Source organism: Staurois parvus, unplaced genomic scaffold (genome assembly GCF_062004578.1).
Source record: "Staurois parvus isolate SC_StPar_1 unplaced genomic scaffold, SC_StPar_1.0 ptg000097l, whole genome shotgun sequence".
Lineage (NCBI taxonomy): Eukaryota > Metazoa > Chordata > Amphibia > Anura > Ranidae > Staurois > Staurois parvus.
Genome location: NW_028317893.1, coordinates 9981868 through 10004553, shown reverse-complemented (window position 1 = coordinate 10004553; position 22686 = coordinate 9981868). Strand labels below are relative to the sequence as shown.

The 22686-nt window shown below is 40.8% G+C and overlaps 1 protein-coding gene across 2 annotated transcripts in view; it reads right to left on the bottom strand.

The window, feature by feature from the left end:
* The window catches only part of CDH7 (cadherin 7), a 340655-nt gene that overhangs the window by 266480 nt on the left and 51489 nt on the right, over positions 1–22686 (bottom strand). The gene's annotated exons all lie outside the window — the stretch shown is intronic.

Sequence of the window (22686 nt, the reverse complement as noted above, 5' to 3'; positions counted from 1 at the left end):
CTCTGCCCCCCCATAGCAGTAAGCTCTGGACCCTCCCCACCAGCAATGTCTTCTGCCCCCCCCCCCTTTCCCCCATAGCAGTGACTTCTGGCCCCCTTCCCCCCCAGCAATGTCTTCTGCCCCCTTTTCCCCCATAGCAGTGACTTCTGCCCCCTTCCCCTCAGCATTGTATTCTTCTACCCCCCTTTCCCCTATAGCAGGCTGGAGGAGGAGCTGGCCAAATTAATTTTTCATATTAACAAGCTGGTAATTAGCCAGCTCCTCCTCTCACCCTCCGTCCTGAGCCCTGCTGTCCTCTGCTCTCTGCTGTGCACTGAGAAATGACAAAAGCAGTGGAGGAGGCGGGGAAAGGGGTAGAGGGACCTGTTTTCGGTCTACCTCTCACCTGCCCGCGGTCGACAGGTAGACCGATGGGTTCAGGAACATTGAAAAAAAAAAACAAGGCTAAAACTAAATAGCAAGGAAAATGTAAAAAAATACAATAAAACAAATGTCACTGTAAAAATACAAAATTAGCCTTCCGAAAATTAGGAGATTCTAGCTTTCAGCTGCTCCAGGAGGACAATAAAGGGGATCATAAGACGACAGGTATTTTAAAAATCTGAATTCCCAGCAATTGGCGGGGCACCAGCATATGGCTACTTAGGCATCTGCCTTAGAGCACCAGGGTATGGGGGGGGGCATAAAAATCCTGCTCTACAGCCACTTGCTGGGAAATTAGATTTTTAAAATACCTGTCCATGGTAGGGAAGGGGGAGAGGAGACTGCTGGTGGGGGGGAAGGGGGGGGGGCTAGAGGTCACTGATATGGGGGAAAGTGGTGCAGAGAACATTTCTGGGGGGGAGGGGGCTAGAGGTCATTGCTATGGGTGAGGGGAAAGAGGGGCAGAGGACAGTACTGTGTGTGTGTGTGTGTGTGTGTGGGGGTGATGTGAAGGGTGGTAGAGGACACTGCTATGGGGGTGGCCCTGCCTATAGCAATGTCCTCTGCACATCATCACCCTCCCAGTAGTGTCCTCTGCCCCCCTTTCCCCCATAGCAGAGAAATTACAAAAGCAGTGGAGGAGGCTGGGGAAAGGGGTAGAGGGACCTGTTTTCGGTCTACCTCTCACCTGCCCACGGTCGACAGGTAGACCGATGGGTTGTCGACCCCTGCCTTAAAAGATCCCTTCACTGGAACTAAGGGACCAAGCCCAACTCCCAAAAAACGACCCAACGCCATAATCCCCCCTCCACCAAACTTTACACTTGGCACAATGCAGTCAGGCAAATACCATTCTCCTGGCAACAGTCAAACTCAGACATGTCCATCAGATTGCCAGACACCACAGCATCCGATGCTTTGCATTGCACTTGCAGATGGAAGGCTTGGATGCAGCAACTCGACCATGGAAACCCATTCCATGAAGCTCTCTACACACTGTTGTTGTGCTAATCTGAAGGCCACATAAAGTTTGGAGGTCTTTAGCTATTGACTCTGCAGACAGTTGGCGACTTATGCTCTGACCCACTCTGTCATTTTATGTGGTCTACCACTTCGTGGCTTTGTTGCTGTTGTCTCCAGTTTGTTACAATACCATTAACAGTTGACCGTTGAATATTTATTAGCAAGGAAATTTCACGGATGGCATTATATCACAGGTGGAATCCCATCATGGTACCACGCTTGAATCCACTGAGCTCTTGAGAGCGACCCATTCTTTCACAAATGTTTGTAGAAGCAGTCTGCATGCCTATGTGCTTGATTATATACAGTACACCTATGGCTATGGAGGTGATTGGAACACCTGAATCCAATGATTTGGAGGGGTGTCCCAATACTTTTGGCAATATAGTGTGTGTGTGTGTATATATATATATATATATTTTTTTTTTATAGATAAATAGATAGATAGATAAGCTGTGATACTTTGGATGGGCACTGGGTGTTAAACTGCAGACTTGAATAGTACTTGACAGCAGGGGTGGACTGACAACTCATGGGGCCCCCGGGCAACAGGAAATCATGGGGCCCGTGTCCAAGCCCACACTCAAACCACACCCAAAAAAGCCTATGAAAGGTACCAGGGGCATCTCATGGGGCCCCCTACTAACCCCGTGCCCTCGGGCAACGCCCGAGTGGCTAAATGGTCAGTCCGCCCCTGCTTGACAGACACTCTGGAGCAAAGTGCCATATAATGGTTTTATGCGTTTAAATTCAAGAACTGACTATGTAGGGTTTTTACTTAATACAAATAGAGAAGTCCCTTTATCGAGACAACCTTCACATAATTACTTCAGAATAGCTCAAAGAAAAATCAATCAACAGTTGTGTGTAATGTAAATCCATACCATATACCTCAGTAATTTGCTCTTCCTCTTCCTGGCTCAGGATTTAAAGTAAATAAAGGTTTTAAAGTATCTACAATGGATGTGTTAATTGTAAAAAAAATACATTTTAAGGCTGAAGTGTAGGTTAAAAAAAACATTTTTTCTCTAAAGCTTTAGTTATATTACTTTGCTGTAATGTAATACCGTATATCCCACAATGTGCAAACTGCTGGATTCTGTAGAAATCTTCACTGCAGCATTTCCCTTTGTTATTCCTATTGCTGAGCTTCCAGGGCTGTGGGGTTCACAGCTTTGGGCTCAGCTCAACTAAAGGTCGTCTGTCAGGAACATGTCCCTCCTGCCCTCTGCACTGGCCACACTGGGGATGATATTGACTAAATGTGGCTATGGACATGTTTGGTAAATAATGTCACCACTATCCCTGCCCCTTCCCTTATATACCTGATGACTACTCTGGGAGCTGTTAAATGGTGAGGTGTACTGCCGGGATTGGTCATGTACAACAAGGTCCATTGTGTTTTTAGGTTCGATAAGGTGGCAGATGGCAGGCATTGTGACTGATGACAGACATACAAAGAGGTACTTTTTTTTAATAAAAGGGCTTGTCAGACTTTTGGATGTCTTTATTTCGAGGTGAATAGGTAGGGAGGGAAACTATGATTTACAATTTACTCATGCACATGGGGGGGTCTCTTTATTTTTAAAGAGTGCTTCTAGATTATGATAAGACCCTGCCCACAGACTCCGACAACCACTGGCCCAGGGTTTTGGGGAAGAGGCCCTTGTCCTCATCAATATAGGGTCAATGTGCTTTCCTGGGGGAACATATACAGACAAGACAAAAACAATATATTGTATACTGTATATAAAAAAAAATAGTTTTTTTTCACTTGCTTCTTTGTAACCTATTGGAGGGAAACTATAATCAGTTTAAACAAACCACTGTCTCTGACATGACAGCAAGTTTTAAAGGCAATAAAATGAGTGGATTGGCACATATGGTTTTTGGCTGGTGAAAAGCAGTTTTTTTTATGTTGTAGCGCTACTAAAGGGGATGACTATAGGGGAGTACATTTCCCCAAGGTATATCTCTATCTATTTTTTTCTGTTTGTCAGTTTAGCCAATTTTCTCTGAAAATTGTGAATTGTAACAGAGCATTAGCCTTTAGGTGTTGGTGTGATACATATAAGCCTATGGTTACCAAACAATTCTAAAATTAGCACTTTGTGATGTTGCCGCTTGTGCTTCTGTCTTCTAGCTCAGTAGTAATCCTCCTGCTCCGATTCTGCATCACCTCAGCCCCCGTAATCTTCAAATGTGGCAAGGGTTACCAGAACTGAGGAGTTGTAACAGGCACTCATGAAAAGTGCCTGATTTTGCCCTCCTTTTTTGTCCAACTTCTCCTTTCATTGAAGCAATGCTAAAGATTCTATGAATGAAACACTATAATTCTATCTTTTCAGCTATTCATAGATTCTGGAAAGAACGTGTATAGTTGGGCACTATTAATGATCGGCTGTGACACCTCCTTAGTTGTATTAACCCCCACTGCACCAGAAGAGTACTACTGGACTAGAAAAAAAGCACAAAATGGACATATCATACTGAAGGTAAGCAAGGACCATTGTGCTTTTTTTTGTGGGTAAACATTAACTTTAAAACTATTATTTTTTTTGTCATAGATAGAAGTTTGTCAATGATAGAAGTTAGAAGAAACTAATGAATACAGCAGAGGATACATAAATACGTTTTTATATTTTTCAATTCAATTATGTAATTATGTATCCTGTGGTACAATGGAAAAGCTAAAATAGCTACATTTCAGAGAAACCACAGGTGATACAGGTGGTGGTTTTACTGCTAGCAGCAGTAGTGGCCATGGATGACAGACACTGGTAATGTTGGATAATTGTGCATGGTGACTACAAAGTCGATGACAGTGGTGCATACATACTGGATATTCATCAGGGATGAAAAGGAACAATTTATAGATTATCCAGGACTTTATTTTGATGAACATCAACTTCCTAATTGCAACTGAAAGTATGACACAATTTGCAGTTACAGTGCCACCTACAACTCTAAATTTGTCCTGGAAAGGTCACAGAATGGTGGACAGGAAATCAGCAGCACCTAAGTTCTGGTTCACACTGATGTGAATTCTATACGGATTAGATACGATGTGAAATGCATAGATTTGCATGTTCTCTGCAAAACATTGTTTGCTATGAAAGCCATTCACATCTATACAGTGCAAATCTGATCTGGTTTAAAAAATGGTCCTGTGTGAGTTTAGTGTGGGTTTGGTGCAAATTGTATCTCCAGGTATGTCAGAAATAGTATTAATTCACATTAGAATGAAATCACACTCTGAAATCACATCAGATTCACAGCGCACCAGTGTGAACCTAGCCTTAGCATCCAAAATATTCTGTTCAATGTCTATCGGCCTATCAAACATTATATCATATATAGTAGTTCCTAATACCAATCACAGTGCCTTATATGGCAGTTGTAAGATTCTCCTTTACCAGGTTTTTTTTTTTTAATTCAAGGAATACACATCTTGCTTTAACGTTACTGTACATTTCCCCAGTCAAATAGCACGACATAATGGATGAATGGTATGTATATATTCTTTATTTATATGTATTTTAATGGTTTTAAGTATTTTGTTTTTTAGCCACAAGTTGGTGCTTGTGAACACCATATTTACATTTTATTTCAAATGGTCAGAAGCAATATATTTTTAGAGCACAAGATGGTGCTCATGAACATTTCACTCTAGGTCTCTTTGACCTGAAGTGACTTTGTTCTGGATGATTAATGGGACACTATTTAAATAGCTGTGTTGTGCTGTGGGGCCAACTTTTTATTTATTTATTTCAGGTACTTATATAGCGCCGTCAATTTACGCAGCGCTTTACATTATTATTATACAGCGTTTATATAGCGCCAAAAAGTTTGCTCAGCGCTGTACAATATAGTGGGGGACAGTACATGAGACAATACAGTAACAAAACAATATACGAGAGGTTCGAGGGCCCTGCTCTTTCGAGCTTACAATATATTGTACATTCACGTCAGTCCCTAACCCTCAAGGGGCGTACAATCTAAGGTCCCTAACTCACATTCATACATATAGATACTAGGGAAAATTTAGACAGGGGCCAATTAACCTTTGGAGTGTGGGAGGAAACCGGAGTACCCAGAGGAAACCCATGCAGTCACAGGGAGAACATGCAAACGCCAGGCAGGTGGTGCCGGGGTTGGGATAAAGTCAGGTGACAAAACATGTGTCAGGCCGCACAATGTTTTCTGTAATGTGGCATCCACCGTACATCCTCCGGAAGTGACGTATCGCTCGGATGCAGCGAGGAGGATCGGGTGAGAATCTTGCTTCATGTGATATATAGATACCCTTAACGGTTATTGTGGATACTTTGGCATGCTTTCATTTATTTCATGTAAGTGCAATACTTTATACACAAGAAATGGTTTTTAATGGATTCACGCTATGAGTTTCCTTTTACATCTTTCCTTGATTAGTCTCTAATTGTGAAGTCTCTAATTGATGAAGGGCTTGTTGATTGATGATCTGTACTACACTGACACTCACCATAAGCGCTATTACCTATCAGGTTTGGATGGGCCACGATATCTGGTGAGTGCTACTGAATTGGGGGACCTTTTCCTCTGGAGCATGTGATGATATCTGAGTGCACTTTACTTAGTCAATTATTGTTATGTTGTTCACGTGGTGATCTCGGTGGATCAATAAGAGCTTTGCACTTCATCACAATTTTCATTTTTCAGTTGATGGACTTATTGCAAATGATTTAAATATTTTTGCATATTTACAGTGTTATATTTTCACTCTGCTAGTGTTTTATATACTGTGTATATATATATATATATATATATATATATATATATATATATATATATATATTACATTTATTTATTTATTTTTACCTGCTTTTATTCATCATTGGTTCATGAGGTGATTATGACATAAAAATAGTTAAAATTTGCAGCTACCTTTTTTAGCTGCTCTAGTCTGGACCCTCCAGCAAGGATAAATCCTAGGTACTTCTCTTTGTTTATGATGGGGCTGGCCAGTTGGGTTTGCCATAATTAATCTCGTCTGTACTATATAGGCAAATCTTTATCATTAGCTGTACGTAGATTTGAATACTGTCTGTCTTTACAGAGTGTTAAGGGTGTAGAGGCTGGGCTTCTTGCATTGTATGCTAATGAGGACAGATTTGGGACAGGCTCTCTAATATTGTTCATAAAATCTTGCAGTAGGTTTAGACACATACACATACTTCTGAGAAACATCTAAAAAAGGTAACCTTTTTTTAGACATGCCTTGATAATGGGAACACATAACAAAGATATAGTAGGGCTTTCTCAAATTTGACTGAAAAAGTGGAAATACACTTTACGTTACCAGTATTAGTAACATAAAACTAGGTACATATGGGCCAATTTAATCGACTGGTATGTGCCAGTTCAACAAGAACCGGTCAACATTTGGTCAGTGTGTGCAGCTGTCTTTTCGACAGAAGCCGGTCTTACAATTTGCTTTTGTCGAAGGGACATACTGGAAAACCAGCATCCAATCAGCGCTTGCAGTCAACAGCTGTGAGAGCTAATCAATGTGTTCTGGTGGTCAGTTCCCCTGTCAGAACAAAAAGGCACAGCAGGGGAGATCACCACATTAACATCATGTGTATTAGTACAGCGATCTGTCAATTTTTAGTTTCTTTCAGCCTGCTGGGTTAAACAAAAAAAAAAAACTTTACATGTGTACCAGGCTTAACAGTGGCCAGTGGAGACTACATACTTTGCTTTTGGATGCCAAAATAATATAAGCCCTACTTCTCTGAGCAAATAAATTAACTTTCACATGAATCAGAGTAAGATTCAAGAAAATGACAGAGAAAGAGAAAGGGCAATAAATGACATTGAGATAAGGTCAAAATTCAAGCTGGTAAAAAGATCAAACTGCAAACTTAAAAAGCCCTTGTTTATTTAATACATTTGTGAAAATGTTAGAATATGTATAGAGCACTGAAAAAAAGTAAAATTTAGGAAAGAAATCAATCACATTTTAATTATGTCCACACTCATTTCCTCAGACATTTAATAAAACCTAAGAGTCCTTCAAAGCCCCACCAAGTCCTACAGGTGAGGGGTTTTTTTTTGGGAAAATTAAGAAATTAAATACTTTTTTTCACAAAGTTGTCAATTAACCACTTGCCAACCATACTATAGCCGAATGATGGCTACAGCGCGGTTGTCCAGTTCTGGGAGGGCGCCATATGACGTCCTCCCGTGCTTCCACAGCAGTGCTCACCTGGAGCTGTTCGTGATTGCTGTGTCCTATGGACACAGATGATCACATGATGAGGTAAAAGGCCAATCGCAGTGGCCTTTTACCACGATCAGTGACAGTTGCCACTTATCAGCTGCACTTTCCTCATGCTATCACAGCATGAGGAACGTACAGCTGATAACTGGCAACTGTCACAGAGGACATCTGCACTGATCATCAGGGCACTGATAATAAGTGCCCAGCAGTGCCCCCCACCAGTGCCCATCAGTGCCTCCCACCAGTGTCCAGCAGTGCCTCCCACCAGTGCCCAGCAGTGCCACCCAGCAGTGCCACCTTATCAGTGCCACTTTATCATTGCAGCCTATTAGTGCCCATCAGTGCTGCTTATCCATGCCACCTCATCAGTGCCCATTAGTGCTGCTTATCAGTGCAGCCTCATCAATGCACATCAGTGAAGGAGAAAAATATCTATCTGCAAAGTTTTATAATAGAAACAAAGAAACTTTATGTTCAAATTTTTTGCTCTTTTTTTTTTGTTTATAGTGCAAAAAATAAAAACCCAGTGGCGATTAAATATCATAAAAAGAAAGCTCTATTTATGTGAAAAAAAATGATAAAAATGTCATATGAGTACAATGTTTCATGACCGCGCAATTGTCATTCAAAGTGTGAGAGCTCTGAAAGCTGAAAATTGGCCTGGGCACGAAGGAGGTAAAAGTGCCCAGTAGGCAAGTGGTTAATAAGATATTTCTTGAGTACTTTCAGGCATTATATAGAGATTATATTACATTATTATCATGTAGACATAAATTACACATCTAATTCCTGACTACCTATCACATTTTTGGTGGCCCTGGAGCACTAGGACAGTGGAAACCCCACAAAATGACCACATTTTGGAAAGAAAACACCTCAAGGTATCTTCTAAGAGGCATGGTAAGTCTTTTGAAGACTTATTTTTTTGCTAAGTGCAGGAACTACAATAAAAATGTATTTTATTACAAAGTTTTCAGTTTATTTTTAGATAACAGATATTTTTTAGTTTCAGATATTTCTAACACGCTGCATAGGCATACTTAGAGTTACACCTTAAAACACATTCTGATATTCTTCTAAAATATGACAATACCACATGGTGAGACTTTTTCTCAGTCTAGCCACATAGAGAACCCCAAAATCCAGGGAGCACTTTTAGGTTTTCTAGAGATATACAGTAAATTACGCATCTAATTTCATGAATTCTGATTGAATTTTTAAATGGCCTGGAGTACCAGGACAGTGGAAACACCCATTAAATTACCACATTTTGGAAAACAAACACCCAAAGGTATTTTCTAAGAGGCATGGTGAGTCTTTTGAAGACTTAATTTTTTTGCCACAAGCTTTTGGAAAATGTAGAAAGAAAATTAACACAAAGTTATCCGCTTAATAGGATATTTTTCACACAACATGGGCATACCTAGACTTTCAACTCAAAAAAAATTCTGCCTCTTCCTCCGAGTATAGGGATACCATGTGTGTGAGAATTTTTCAATGCGTGAACTGATTATGTACTGGACATTGCATCTTGTGTGTCACAAAAATCAACTAACTGTATCAAAAGCAGTGTACTGTAATGGTAGCCTCAGTATGAGTGATCGGGGAATGCAGCTTAGTGTAGCATCACATATAGCAATCCCCTTTCCTATTAGCCATGCAAGCCTAGCCCACTGGCACATGACTACCCCCAGGTATGTCATATGCACTGGCCAGGAAGTAAAGTAGGCTAAAGAAAATAAGAGCAAAAGAGTTCCTGTAGTTTCAAGAGTGTAATTGTTTGCAGGTGATAGTTGGGACTGATGTCTCACAGGAATATAGTCAGTGGGACAAGCAGATGGTTCAGGTCCGGCAGCAGGCAGTGACATGACCAGCAAACAGGATTAGTCCAGACAGCAGACAGAAATGTGGCCAATAATCAGTCCAGGGCCAGTACAGGCATCAGGTAGATGTAATACTACACTGGTGTGACAGTAATCAGGGACACTTATTGGCTCCACTAGTCTGGTGACATTTTCACTGGTGTGACAGCGATCGGGAACATGGTTGATGGTTTACACTGGACGGAATACACTAGGATGGGTGTGACAGCATTTAAGAGCAACGTTTATGGCTTACACTGGTCTGGTGACACTGGGATTTGTGTAGCTGTGATCAGGAACACTGTTGATGGCATACAGTGCTCTGATGTTGCTGGGATTGGTGTGGCAGCAATTGGGGACATTGTTGCTGGCTTACACTGGTCTGGTGAGACCAAGGACAAGCGTAGCAACAATCTGGAACACTGTTGCTGGCTAACACTGGTCTGGTGAAACTGGGACTGGTGTGGTGGTGATCAGGAATGCTGTTGCTGGTTTACACTAATCTGGTGGGACTTGTGTGGTGATGATCAGGTATGAGGGACATAATAGACATGGCTTGCTGGTAATGTCATCTAAAATAGTCAGAGTTGAAAACAATATTATTTTAGAATATTGAACACACTTCAGTTTTTAAAACTAAGAAGTACATCTTTTAGTGTTTAGAGTTTAACTCATTCACAGAGCAAGCCAAAGAGTGAATGTGTATAGGTACTTGCAATATGTTACCTGCCTTTATGCCTAACATGTACTGCCATCTCTCACCCTATCCTTCCCCACGTATGAAATGAAGCATGTGTGCAGATTTTTTTTAATGGCATTTAAGATTATTTGGTGGCCTGGCAATGTGACAAAAAACATACGCATGCTTCTAAAATGCAGTGAAGTCTGCAAACTCAGAAAATTGTTATCTGCAGATTTTCGTACAAAACAAACTATCCAGATTAGCTGCATGTTTTGAGAAAGTCAGCTTTCTCATCCCATGTCATTTACCAATGACTATTTATATGATGTGTCTTATCTGGTAATTACCTTAAAACTTTTCAGTGAGGTACCGCTAGTATTGCCATTAGGTAATATAACAAGTTGCAGACATACAATTTGATGTCAGGAAAAAAGTATCAAGGCAGGCTGCCTGGCTGATGATTGTGCACATAGGCATAGGTGTGCACATTTCTATGAGCATAGAAGACAGACTACATGTTCATTATTGCCCACATTTATGAGCATGTGCAGATGTGTGTACATATGCAGTGCTGCCAGGTGACCTATTTAGACCAGAGCTCTGCACTTGTTCTTTACTGTATAGTCTTCAGTCTTGTTCCTATGTTCCAGTCTTGATATGCATCCTTGATCCTGTTATTAACCTGATTTCCTCTCTGACCTTGCTTTCAAATTACCCTTGCCTGCTCACGTTTGCTGTCTGCCTTAGCTATCAGCTCCGGCATGGACTACTGACCATGGTTATGGCTTGTGACTCTGTACCTTGATGCCGTATTGTTGCTGACTTCTGCCTATTCCTGCCTCTGATTCTGCTTATGTCCTGTTGGTTGTTACTTAACCAGGTTTGGGACCTGACCAGGGGTGGACTGACAACTCATGGGGCCCCCGGGCAATAGGGGATCATGGGGCCCCTGTGTCCTTGCCCAAACTCAAAAAAGCCTATGAAAAATGTACCAGGGCATCTCATGGGATCCCCTACTGACCCCGGGCAATGCCCAAGTTTCCAAATGGTCAGTCCGCCCAGGGACCTGACTCCACCATCAACAGGATTTGGTGTTTCCACAGTGGATCACCAGCTGAATCTGTTCTCGTCAGACACCAGCCCTCCCAAGTTCCTTCTCATGGTGTCTGCATCCCCTACTGTGAGCTGATACTGCCCTCTGTAGATTCCCCAAAATCAGCTTGCAGTAGGGGATGCATAATATCTGTTCAGTGAACTCAACATTAGTGTAAGATAGCTGGCCAGTTATGTGGTGGAGGTGCCCTGCAAACAAAGCCTTCAAAAGAGGGGAAATGCAGCAGTGTTGGAGGGTTTATATCATGGGAGACCCAGCTGAATATGTATGCCAGTACACTTAACCTGGAAGTTATGCCACCACTCAGGACTTTATATTTATGATTCTTTGTCTTTTGCTCATGACCACTTTATATCATTCTTATTCTCTTGCTTATATAGAATACAATAGTTGTTCTTTTATGCACCAATATTAAAAGAAGAAAAAGCAGCTGCTTTTACTAAATCATCATGAAGATAGAACTGCAACAAAAACAGAGGTCAACTCAGAAGTTTACAGAATGGCATTTCAACATGCTTGCAAGAATGCTGCATATAAACTATAGCCAGTGGTCTGAATTGATTACTTGCAATACCCTGGGTAGTCTTTTATAATATGGATAATGGTTTATATTGACAATTTTATATTTTAAGTGCTAACTGAAAACCAGTATTGGCATGATAACTAATTGACTGTAACAACATATTGGTAGCAACATCCCCTAATTTGCTTAATGAACTTTTCAAGGCTAGGTCTGTGTAATGACAAGTAGGCACCCACTGTGATAGATGTTCACATCTCCTTACAATCAACATAGAAAGGCAATTTTCTCTAAAAGGAAGTGTAGGTAATGGAAAGAAATTATGTTGATTGATTAAAGGACCAGTAAGCCTATTAAAAAAGAGATTTAGAAAATTCATTATAGTTACTGTATATAGGCCACGTGTCTATCATGTGTCAGTGTAACATAAATGGAAAAGTAGGGTAGTTTTGCCAATAGCTAAGATGTGACATGATCTATAGAAGTGTGTGATTGTAGATGGAGTTTAAAGATAGAATATTCACCTAATCCGTAATCAATCATAGACAAATGGTCTCTGATTATGAGTTGAAAGAAGCAAGCAGTCTGGTTGGCTAGAATTGACACCTAGATGCCAATGACATTTTTACATCTCTGTAGATGTAGATTGGGTAAAATGAACCATCACCTCCCTGAAGCATCAAAGGGAACATATAGTCAATTCATCCACAAGCCCAGAATTGGGACAAAGCCTGTTCACTCTAGAGCCTTCCAAATTTCAGCCAACCATTTTTTTATGCCCAGATCAGAGGAATCTCTTTTATCTCTCAAAAAAACTAAAATATTAGTTCTAGAGAGATGAAAATAATTCCTTCTGATTGTACACATTTTGGGATATGTGTACAACTGTAGTTGTAGTGCAGATAGAATCCAGGAGATCCCCCAAAATGGTTATGTGGTGCCTGACATCCACACAGTTCTTGGCCTTGTTGTGAGTGGACTAACACTCTGGTGTCATCCATGGTCCATTCAACGTTATTCCCTTCAGAACACAGAACCATATTTGGGGCTGGGAAGGAACACCCCCAGGTTTTAGTGGCGAAGGACTAAAGTCCAGCACAGATCTATAACTTAATACATTGAGGCACATAAGCGATGGACGATATGATTCACACTGAGCCAGTCAATCTAACGCATGAATGGCAGACATTCTGACAAGCTCCTGTCACAGGATAAAATTGGTAAAGTTCTGTTTGTTTTTTTTATCCCTTTTATTTTCATAGCAAATAGCCAACTGTGTGTGTCTCTTGTCTCTGTTTTTCATACTTTTTGTAATTCTTTTTCTTTGTATATATTTTATGCACTGCCCGCTTTTGTGATACTAAATTATAAAATTATTAAGTGTCTTCTGTATACTAAGCTAGGACACATATTTCCAGAGAGATTGTTGTATTGTAATGTCTATGTGATCAGTCTAAGTTCTCTGCTGATCTATTTATTATTTATTTCAGGTACTTATATAGAGCCGTCAATTTACGAAGCGCTTTACATATATATATATATATATTGTACATTCACATAAGTTCCTAACCCTCAAGGGGTGTACAATCTAAGGTCCCTGAATCACATTCATACATACACATACTAGGGCCAATTTAGACAGGATCCAATTAACCTACCAGCTTGTCTTTGGCGTGTGGTAGAAAACCGGAGGCACAGGGAGAACATGCAAACTCCAGGCAGGTGGTGCCATGGCTGGGATTTGAACCAACGACCCTAGTACTGCCAGGCGGAAGTGCTAATCATTTAGCCACTGTGCTGCCCATCTTAAAAATATGTAATTGTACTGTGTGTCGGCATATTGCATGTAAATTGAAAACTAGCAGACCTGCCAGACAGAGATCTTTGTGTATGATTGCCTAGCAGACCAGTCAGCAGACAAACTGCTAGGTGGTGGAAAGCTACCATTTGTTGTGTGCCTGGTGTGTGGGTGTGTGGAGAGTGGGAAGAGTGATTAACACAAGGGTTGTAGCTCAAAGGACAGCTGAACATTTCTAGACTGCTCCCCAACCCTTAGAGTGCACCAGATTGTATGTAAATTTAATATCTGCCTGTCTGTGTAGTCAGCCAGCTGGATTGGAGTGGAGTCTCCCTCTAGTGATGGCCAGAGGCAATGTGGGCTGTGAAAAGTGTATTACGGCCAGTCTTTATTACTCAAAGTAAGCACCCTCAATCCCCCCTATCTCACTCAAGGGCCAATCCCCGGTTATATTGCTGTATTGGCTTGAGTTCCTTGACAGTCAGGTTCAACCTACAAAAAGTAAGAAAACGAAAAAATCCTTGCAACCTCAGAAACCCTAGTGGACCCAAAAATAGATAAAACTCTCTTATAAAGCAAAACTAATTTTGCATATGTAAGAAAGAAAAACTTATCTGACCTTTTATAACAAACAGATACATTTGTGAAATGCCATTTTACTAATGTGTATAGTTATTAAAGTATTTCTAGGGGCACAACATTGCTTTTTTTTCTACATTGGGAATGGTTAGAACCCCTGTCATGTTTTTAAAGCTATGTCCCTTTTAGAGAGATTTACTCCTTTACATTTGCTGTGTTAACGTCTGTTACCTGGACTGAAGGCAAGGGAAATCCAACAGTTTGAGTTATCAATAAAAGTTGAAAAGTTGTAGAAATGATACCAAGGACATTTAACATAGCCATAACATAGACTGCGGTAATTGTCTAAAGTGGGTCTCATCTCACTTTGGAGAAATGTTGCCACACTTCCTGTAGAAGACAGAAAGTGAAGGACAATCTAAAAATTGGGAAACTATCTATTCCCTATTTTATCCAAAATGAAATAAAATGGTTTGGCATCAGATATACTGTACTTTAAGTCCAAACTGTCTGGTTAACTTCAATGGGTACTTATTTAACATCAACTGCCTATTGGATCTTTTTAAAAACCTATATAATAGGATTCATCCATGCATTTATTTTCATTATTTATTGGTAAAATCAGGTCTCATTAAACACAATTATAACAGTCTTAATCAGTTTTAAGTAAGTTGTACTTTTAAATGACAGATCGTTGATTCTTATAGAAAAACTGCCACACGCAATTCAGCTTACTTACCATCATATACATTTGCTGCACATTCCATTTTTGGCATATTAGTATTTTAGCATAAAAGTATCATTTTAATGCTCTAAGCACCTGTTAATGCTAAAATATATAAATTATGTGAGCAGTGTCTATTATATACATTTTGTGAACATTTGGCACATGTTATGTCTATGTTAATGTGAACTTCCACCTTACCAACAATTCAGTGTCCGCTACCCCTCTCTGCCAATCCCTTCATTGGCTGCCACTCACCCAACAAATTAAATTAAAAATGCTAACAATAATTTACAAAGCCATCCACATCTTGGCCCTCAAGCTACATCACTAACCTAATCTCAAAATAACAACCAAATTGTTCTTTGTTCCTCCCAAGACCTCCTGCTCTCTAGCTCCCTTGCTACCTCCTCCCATGCTCATCTTCAGGACTTTTTCCGAGCCGCTCCCATCCTCTGGAACTCCCTACCCCAAATCTGTTTGGCTATCTCCTACTATGTCCATTTTTAGTCAATCTTTGAAAACCCTTCTCTTCAGAGAAGCCTATCCTGCCTCCACCTAACAACTGTGCTTTTATTTTATCCTTCAGCTCATCCCATAACTTGATCCTCCCTTTTAGATTCTAAGTGCTAACAAGCAGGGCCCTCTGATTCCTCCTGTATTGAGTTGTATTGTAACTGTACTGTCTGTCCACATGTTGTAAAGCATTGCACAAACTGTTGGCGCTATTTAAACCCTGTATAATAGTAAAAATAATAACAGCATAGGTTAATAATGTGTGTCATCAATTCACCACCCTGCAGACATATAACAGTGAAATCTCTGACACTAAAACCAGAAGTAGTCATTTGGCCAAGCTGTTTTAACAATGCTTAAAATAACAATATTAGGTGGCATAGTAAACGATATGCTTTGACTGTGTGTGTGTTCACAGAGTATGCATGCAGGGAATGGTCCAGGCCAACAGGGAAACTGAGTGTGCAGAGAGATCTGCACTATGGCAGAGGTTGCATGTAAGCACAGGGGGTGCTTGGAGACAATCTAAGGGAACATATCGGAGGCTTAAGCCGACAGCCTGAGCAGTGGTGCTGCTAAAGAAAGTTGGGAGGCTTGAGGACATCTTCTTTTGTGGTCTGAATTAGTGGTGGAACCAGGAGTGGACTGACAACTCATGGGGCCCCCGGGCAACAGGGGAACATGGGGCCCCTGTGTCCTCACCCACACTCAAACCACACCCAAAAAAGCCTATGAAAAGGTACCAGGGGCATTTCATGGGGCCCCCTACTGACCACGGGCACTTGGGCAGTGCCTGAGTTCCCAAATGGTCAGCCCGCTCCTGGGTGGAACCCCCTGTAAAGGTAACTGCTTTGTTGAAACGTTTTTGTTTTAATTTAAATAAATCTGGGCCACTAAGCCTTGAAACTGCATTTTCTGACGGTTATGGACTCCATTGAAAACTGTAGACCATTGAGTTAAAGCGATACTAAAGGCTTAACTTTTTTTCCTTAAAAATAACAAACATTTCTATACTTACCTGCTGTGTGCAGTCATTTTGAGCAGAGTAGCCCAGATTCTCCTCCTCTCGAGTCCCCCTCAGGCTTTCCTGGCCCCTCCATCTTGTTGGGTGCCCCCACAGAAAGCAGCTTGCTATGGAGGCACCCACTGGTACATGTGTCCATTCAAACATGGAGCTGCGACCCAGCCCCACCCCTTCTCTTCTAATTGACTCACTGGCTGTGATTAAAAGTAGCGGGAATCAATGGCTCCTGCTGCTGTCTCATCCAATGAGGAGAGGGATCCCCAGGATAGCCAAGACTCCAGTGCACATCACTGGATTGAGAGGGGGCTTAGGTGAGTGAGTATTAGGTGTGGCTGGGGGGATGCTGCACAGAGAAGGTTTTCTACCTTCATGCATAGAATGCATGAAGGTAAAAAACCTTGAGACTTTACAACTACTTTAACTTCCCCAAGGTTACAATGCATATGTCCTATCTGTTGTGTGTGCTCTGTCTCTTGTGTTTGTCTATTGTTTGCGGTCCATCTGTGGATTCTACCTGAGTGTGCAGTGCCTGTGCTCTGTCTGTGTGATATCTAGGCAAACAAACAATACAGAGTCTGCATGACAATGTAGGGGGAAAGAAACATACACAGGAAGAGAATTCAATATTGCAATAAGAACATAGAGATGGAAGGAGTGAAATACTGAATAGGAGAGCAGAGAGGTAGGTGGTGCATTGGCCCTGAGAGTGAGATAAATGCAAGAAGCCTCCAATATTGCATACAGAAAAAAGTAGGTACTCTTTTCTGAAAGAGAGCAGGGATGAGTGAGTGCAGAGCTGAGGAGGACAGCAGAGAAAGAGATGTAGCATCCTCAGAATTAATACTTAATAGGTGCAAGAAGTCTCTAGTGCTGCTGACAGGGAAAAAATTGGGTCTTTTTACATTACACAGAATACTATAAGCATTTGTAGATATAAGTAACAAAGTAACCCTTTCTGTCTTGTTCTTTTAGAAAAGCTTGAAACCTATTTTTAACCTGTTGGTGCTGAGAGTACGCTTATATGGAGTCTCTCGGTGGGTAGGCCTTGATGCCAAGAGGCTGAATACAGTATATGCATACACAAAGAAAAACAGAACCGTGTCAAAAGCGCACACCGCTCAGGAGCTTTCCGATCATGTGACCGCTGTGACAGTCAATCATGGTGGTCACATGATCATAAACCCTGCCTCCCAGCGTCAGAAACCACTTAAAGGGCTGAGAGGTTCCAGCGTTACTGGGTTAAAACAATTTATTGTATTTTCAAAAGACAGTTTTAGGCTAGGTTTACATTGCTGTACTATGGTTTTGATCTGATTTTCAGTGTGATTATTTAGTGCTACTTGGATGCAAGGTGGATGCCACTTTAATGAGGTTTGTTTATTCTCTGGGACCAAATTTGCATTGGAATTGTAGCAAAGTATTACAGGAACATTTTCCAAAATCGCACCATGATGAGTTGCAATGATGTGAAAAGACACCATTAAAGACAATATGATTTCCTTTGTCATGCAATTCTGTAAGACTGAAATCACATTTGAAATTTTACTAGTGTGAACCAGGCCTAAGTGTAAGTTCAACTTACATAGTTACATAGTTAGTCTGGCTGAAAAAGTCCATTCAGTTCAACCAAAAAAAAAACAAAAAAAAGAGTTATAATTCTATACTCACAATTGATCCAGAGGAAGCAAAAAAACCCCAGCAAAGTATGATCCAATTTGTTCCTGCAGGGAAAAAAAAAACCTTCCTGATCCCCCGAGAGGCAAATCGGATATTCCCTGGATCAACTTTACCTGTAAATGTTAGTATCCAGTTATATTCTGTGTATCTAAGAAACAATCCAGGCCTTTTTTGAAGCAATCCACTGAGCTGGCCAGAACCAACTCTCTAGGGAGTCTATTCCACATTATCACAGCTCTCATTGTGAAGAAACCTTTCCGTATTTGGGGATTAAATTTCTTTTCTTCCAGACGTAAAGAGTGCCCCCTTGTCCTCTGTGATGACCTCAGGGTGAATAACTCTACACCGAGTTTACTATATGAACCACTGATGTATTTATACATGTTGATCATATCCCCCCTTAATCTCCTCTTCTCAAGAGAGAATAAATTCAGTTCCTCTAATCTTTCCTCATAGCTGAGCTCCTCCATGCCTCTTATCAGTTTAGTTGCCCTTCTCTGTACTTTCTCCTGTTCCCCAATGTTCTTTTTGTGAATTGGTGCCCAACATTGAACTGCACATTCCAGATGAGATATTACTAATTATTTGTACAGGGGTAAAATGATATTGCTCTCTCTCTCTCTGGAGTCTATACCTCTCAATACAAGAGAGGATTTTGCTCGCTTTAGAAACCACAGTTTGGCATTGCATGCCATTATTAAGCTTATGAACTTCAGCAAGCCTTTTCCAAAATTCCCCTATGCAATTCCATATCCCTTGAATTGTACATGCCATTTCTTTATAATTATATTTTACTGTATGTACTGTGATTATATTACCCCTTATTTGCCTTTTATCAATGAATCATCTCAGTTCATTTTGTTTCTCCTTGTAACTAAGATCCTCCATGCCGCCTGTTAATTTATTTGTCATTCTCAGCTCTCTTTTGTTCACAACAATCTTTTGGAGAACTTGTGTCGTAAATAAAACTGTATAATAAAAGTAAGGCCATATCTTTATATATCTTTAAATGATTACTTTACATGGTAGCTACCGTCAATGCATGGTAGTGTTAAGTCCATAACCTACAAGGACACCTTGTCCCAAGCACATGGAAACAGCTGGTCTTAAAAGTAAATGTTTTTCTTTTCCCAGCAGTATTCTGTTTTTTACAACTAAGATGACACTAAACCGTATGAGCATGGTTGTCCAGATTTTCCGTGATATGGACATTTTGAATTGACTGCTTTGTTTGAAAATAACAGATCCAGCAAATAATCAGTTTTAATTGGGCTTCTGTAAATGATCCCATAAAATAATCCTGCAGTAGGTGTGAAAATGTTGACCTTCACTGTGCCATTAGTCACCCTGATAGAGAGTATCTGGCTAATTTTAATATGAGGGAGACTGAAACATACTCCAGTATTAAACCAGCTTTTAAACTCATGTTTTGTTCCACATATAATACTTCAACACCATCACAAAGATTGTTTTATACTTTCAGGTTATTTTCTAACATAGAGAGACACTTCATCAATTTTTCAATTGACCTATCCCTCTTAAAGGAAGTTTTGTGGTGAATCTTAAAAAAAAATGCAAAGAATAATTTAAATACATTTTCTTGGCCACATATGTGGCACATATCTTGTAATAAAGATGTTTTGCATCTGCTGAGAACAGCCAAGGTCTGCAAATGACAAATGAGTTCCCCTAGCACACCCTACAATAGGAAAAATGGGTTGTCAACATATGCATTGTGGTTACTCTCTGGGGAGATGAAGGAAGCACGTTATCTAAACTCTAGAAACTTTGGCATCTCTAGTAAGAAATTCCTGCTACTATGGCTGCAGATCATATATAGTACTTGCTATATGCACAGAACCATCTACTAGTATCTGATTGGAGAAGCCCAACCATACTTATAGGCAGGGGCGGACTAACAACTCATGGGGCCCCCGGGAAATAGGGGATCATGGGGCTCCTGTGTCCTTGCCTACACTCAAACCACACCCAAAAAATCCTATGAAAGGTACCAGGGGCATCTCATGGGACCCCCTACTTACCCCGGGCCCTCGGGCAGTGCTCGAGTATCCGAATGGCCAGTCCGCCCCGGCTTATAGGTAAAAAAGAGACATCAGGTTTCAGTTTTTTTAGTGTGACTTAGAAATTCCAGCAGTGATGTTCAGAGAATGAAGGGCAATTATGCTTTTTTCTTTGCAACTGTTGCAGCCACACAGACCCCAAAACTGTTTTTTTGTTTTGTTTTTTTACAGAGAAAGGATTTTTTCCACACTCACATTGCAATGGAATATGTGTACAAAAAGTGCTTCTTCTTTTTTAACAACTCAATCATGTGAAGACAATACCATCTCTGTAAACCTTAAAGTGGAGCTCCACCCAAAAGGGGAAGTTCCGCTTTAAGGATTGCTCCCCCGCTCTCCATTAAGGATTGGCACCTTCGGGAGGCGGGGGGAGCGGGTACCCGAATTTGACAGGTACCCGCTCCCACTTCCAGTCCGATCGCCTAAGCAATCAGAAGAGGAAGGTGTCCTCCCTCCCTGTAGTCTTTTGGGACACATGACAGGTCACAGAAGACTACAGGACCATTCATGAAGCGCAGCACTACTTGCGCATGCACAGTGGGTACCCGGCTGTGAAGCTGCAAGCTATCACAGCTGGGTGCCCACACTGAAGATGCTGGCCTCCTGGAATACAGGACGGCCGCTGAAACAGGCTGCGGGGGACACACCGTGGGACCGAGGGACAGGTAAGTACTGTAGCTGTTTTTTAAAAGTCAGCAGCTACAGTTTTTGTAGCTGCTGACTTTTATTTTTTGACAGGGTGAGTGGAACTCCGCTTTAAGCTCAATTTTATTGGACAAGCTAAAGGTATCTTTATGTGTATGATTTATATATGTGGTCCCCACAGTGCAGCCCACAGGCTGGATGTGCCCTTTTTCCTTGTCTTTTACTGAGAGACATGTCTGCTACCCCTCTTTCCTGGCCACCCAATCATCATGCCTGAATAAGGGTCCTTTTTGAACTACAAGAGGGACATCACACGTTTTGGGGTTTTTGGACCTATACCATTGAAAACATGTGGGGTCCCGCTGAAGGTTCATATAAGACCCTTATCCAGGCCTGGGAGTCCAGGATAGGGAGAAGTGAGCATGTCACTCCCCCTATTGAACCATGCCAAGCCACATGCTGCAACATTCAGAGAGTACCTTACAAGGAGGAGCAGCAAAACTCCCCCTGGCAGGGCATGTTTCCACCATTATTTAAGAGACTAGGGTTTACACCTCATATTCTGTCCCCCAAAAGGTATGCAAGGGTTTGGAGAGGCTTATCAGAATAGAAGGGGGGCAAATATCCCACCTTTACCTAAGTAAATGAGTACAGGGTACATAGTACTCCTCGCTAGTCAATCACAAAAAAGTGAAAAAATAAATAAAAACACTCACTCCAACATTAATAATGTCATATGGTGATGTAGATGCATGTCAATCACAATGACCCACCACCTAACTATGCTGACCCTGTGACATGAGAGCCTACTACACCCAACAATGCCACTGCCAACTGCTGCTACTTAGAAGTCAGCTGGGATCTGTTTTTAAAAGTGATAGTGCTATTGCCAATAAATGACAGATTTCCACTCACTTTTTGTATACCAAGAATTTCAAGGAGTACATTGTACTGTACCAAAACATAAAATGGAGGTTTAGCACATCCTCCAAAGCATGTTATTTAAAGGATTTATGTATTTTTAATGGTGCTATGTTGCATTATTATACCCTCTCCCTGCTGAATGGCATTTACAAAAAAAGCATTTGTATTGGCACACGTTTTCCATGGCAGTACCCAGCTAGACATGCCCCTTTTAGCAAAAGCTTACAAATTAGCCTAGATAAAGGCCAAAAAAAACCCCCATCTGGCTGCCATAGACTTCAATGTGGTTCAGTACTATATTTGGTGCTAGGTTTCCATCGGGTTCATTGAATGTCCAGTGAGCCAAATGTTACCCAGTTCTATCATCACTACTGCCTGTTCTGTATAACTATTGGTAAAAAATGAGAATATCCCGGATTCACTTTTAAACTTCCTTTCATGCATAAAGTTTAAAAAAAATGAAAGTTGAAAAAGTTATGTTGTTGGTTTAACTATGTACTTCGAGTGAAAATGTAGCCCATTAGTATTAAATGTAATATGATTTTTTTCCAAGTTGAAGTTTTGTAAATGGACTTCAAATTAGACAAAGTATTCTTAGAAATGTTCACTTTGTTTAATTAGGAATGTAATGAGCCCATTTGCAAGAACACTATTCCTATAATAAAACTATCAGACCAAATAATAATTGGTTTATACTGCTAGAAATAGTAATGACAATATCTAGTGGCAAAGTTATTTGTATGCTGCATTAAAGTTTGCAGATGAGTACCTTAAATTGATCAAGACTGTTTAAGTCAGACACAAGACCAGTGCAGGAACAAATCTTAGT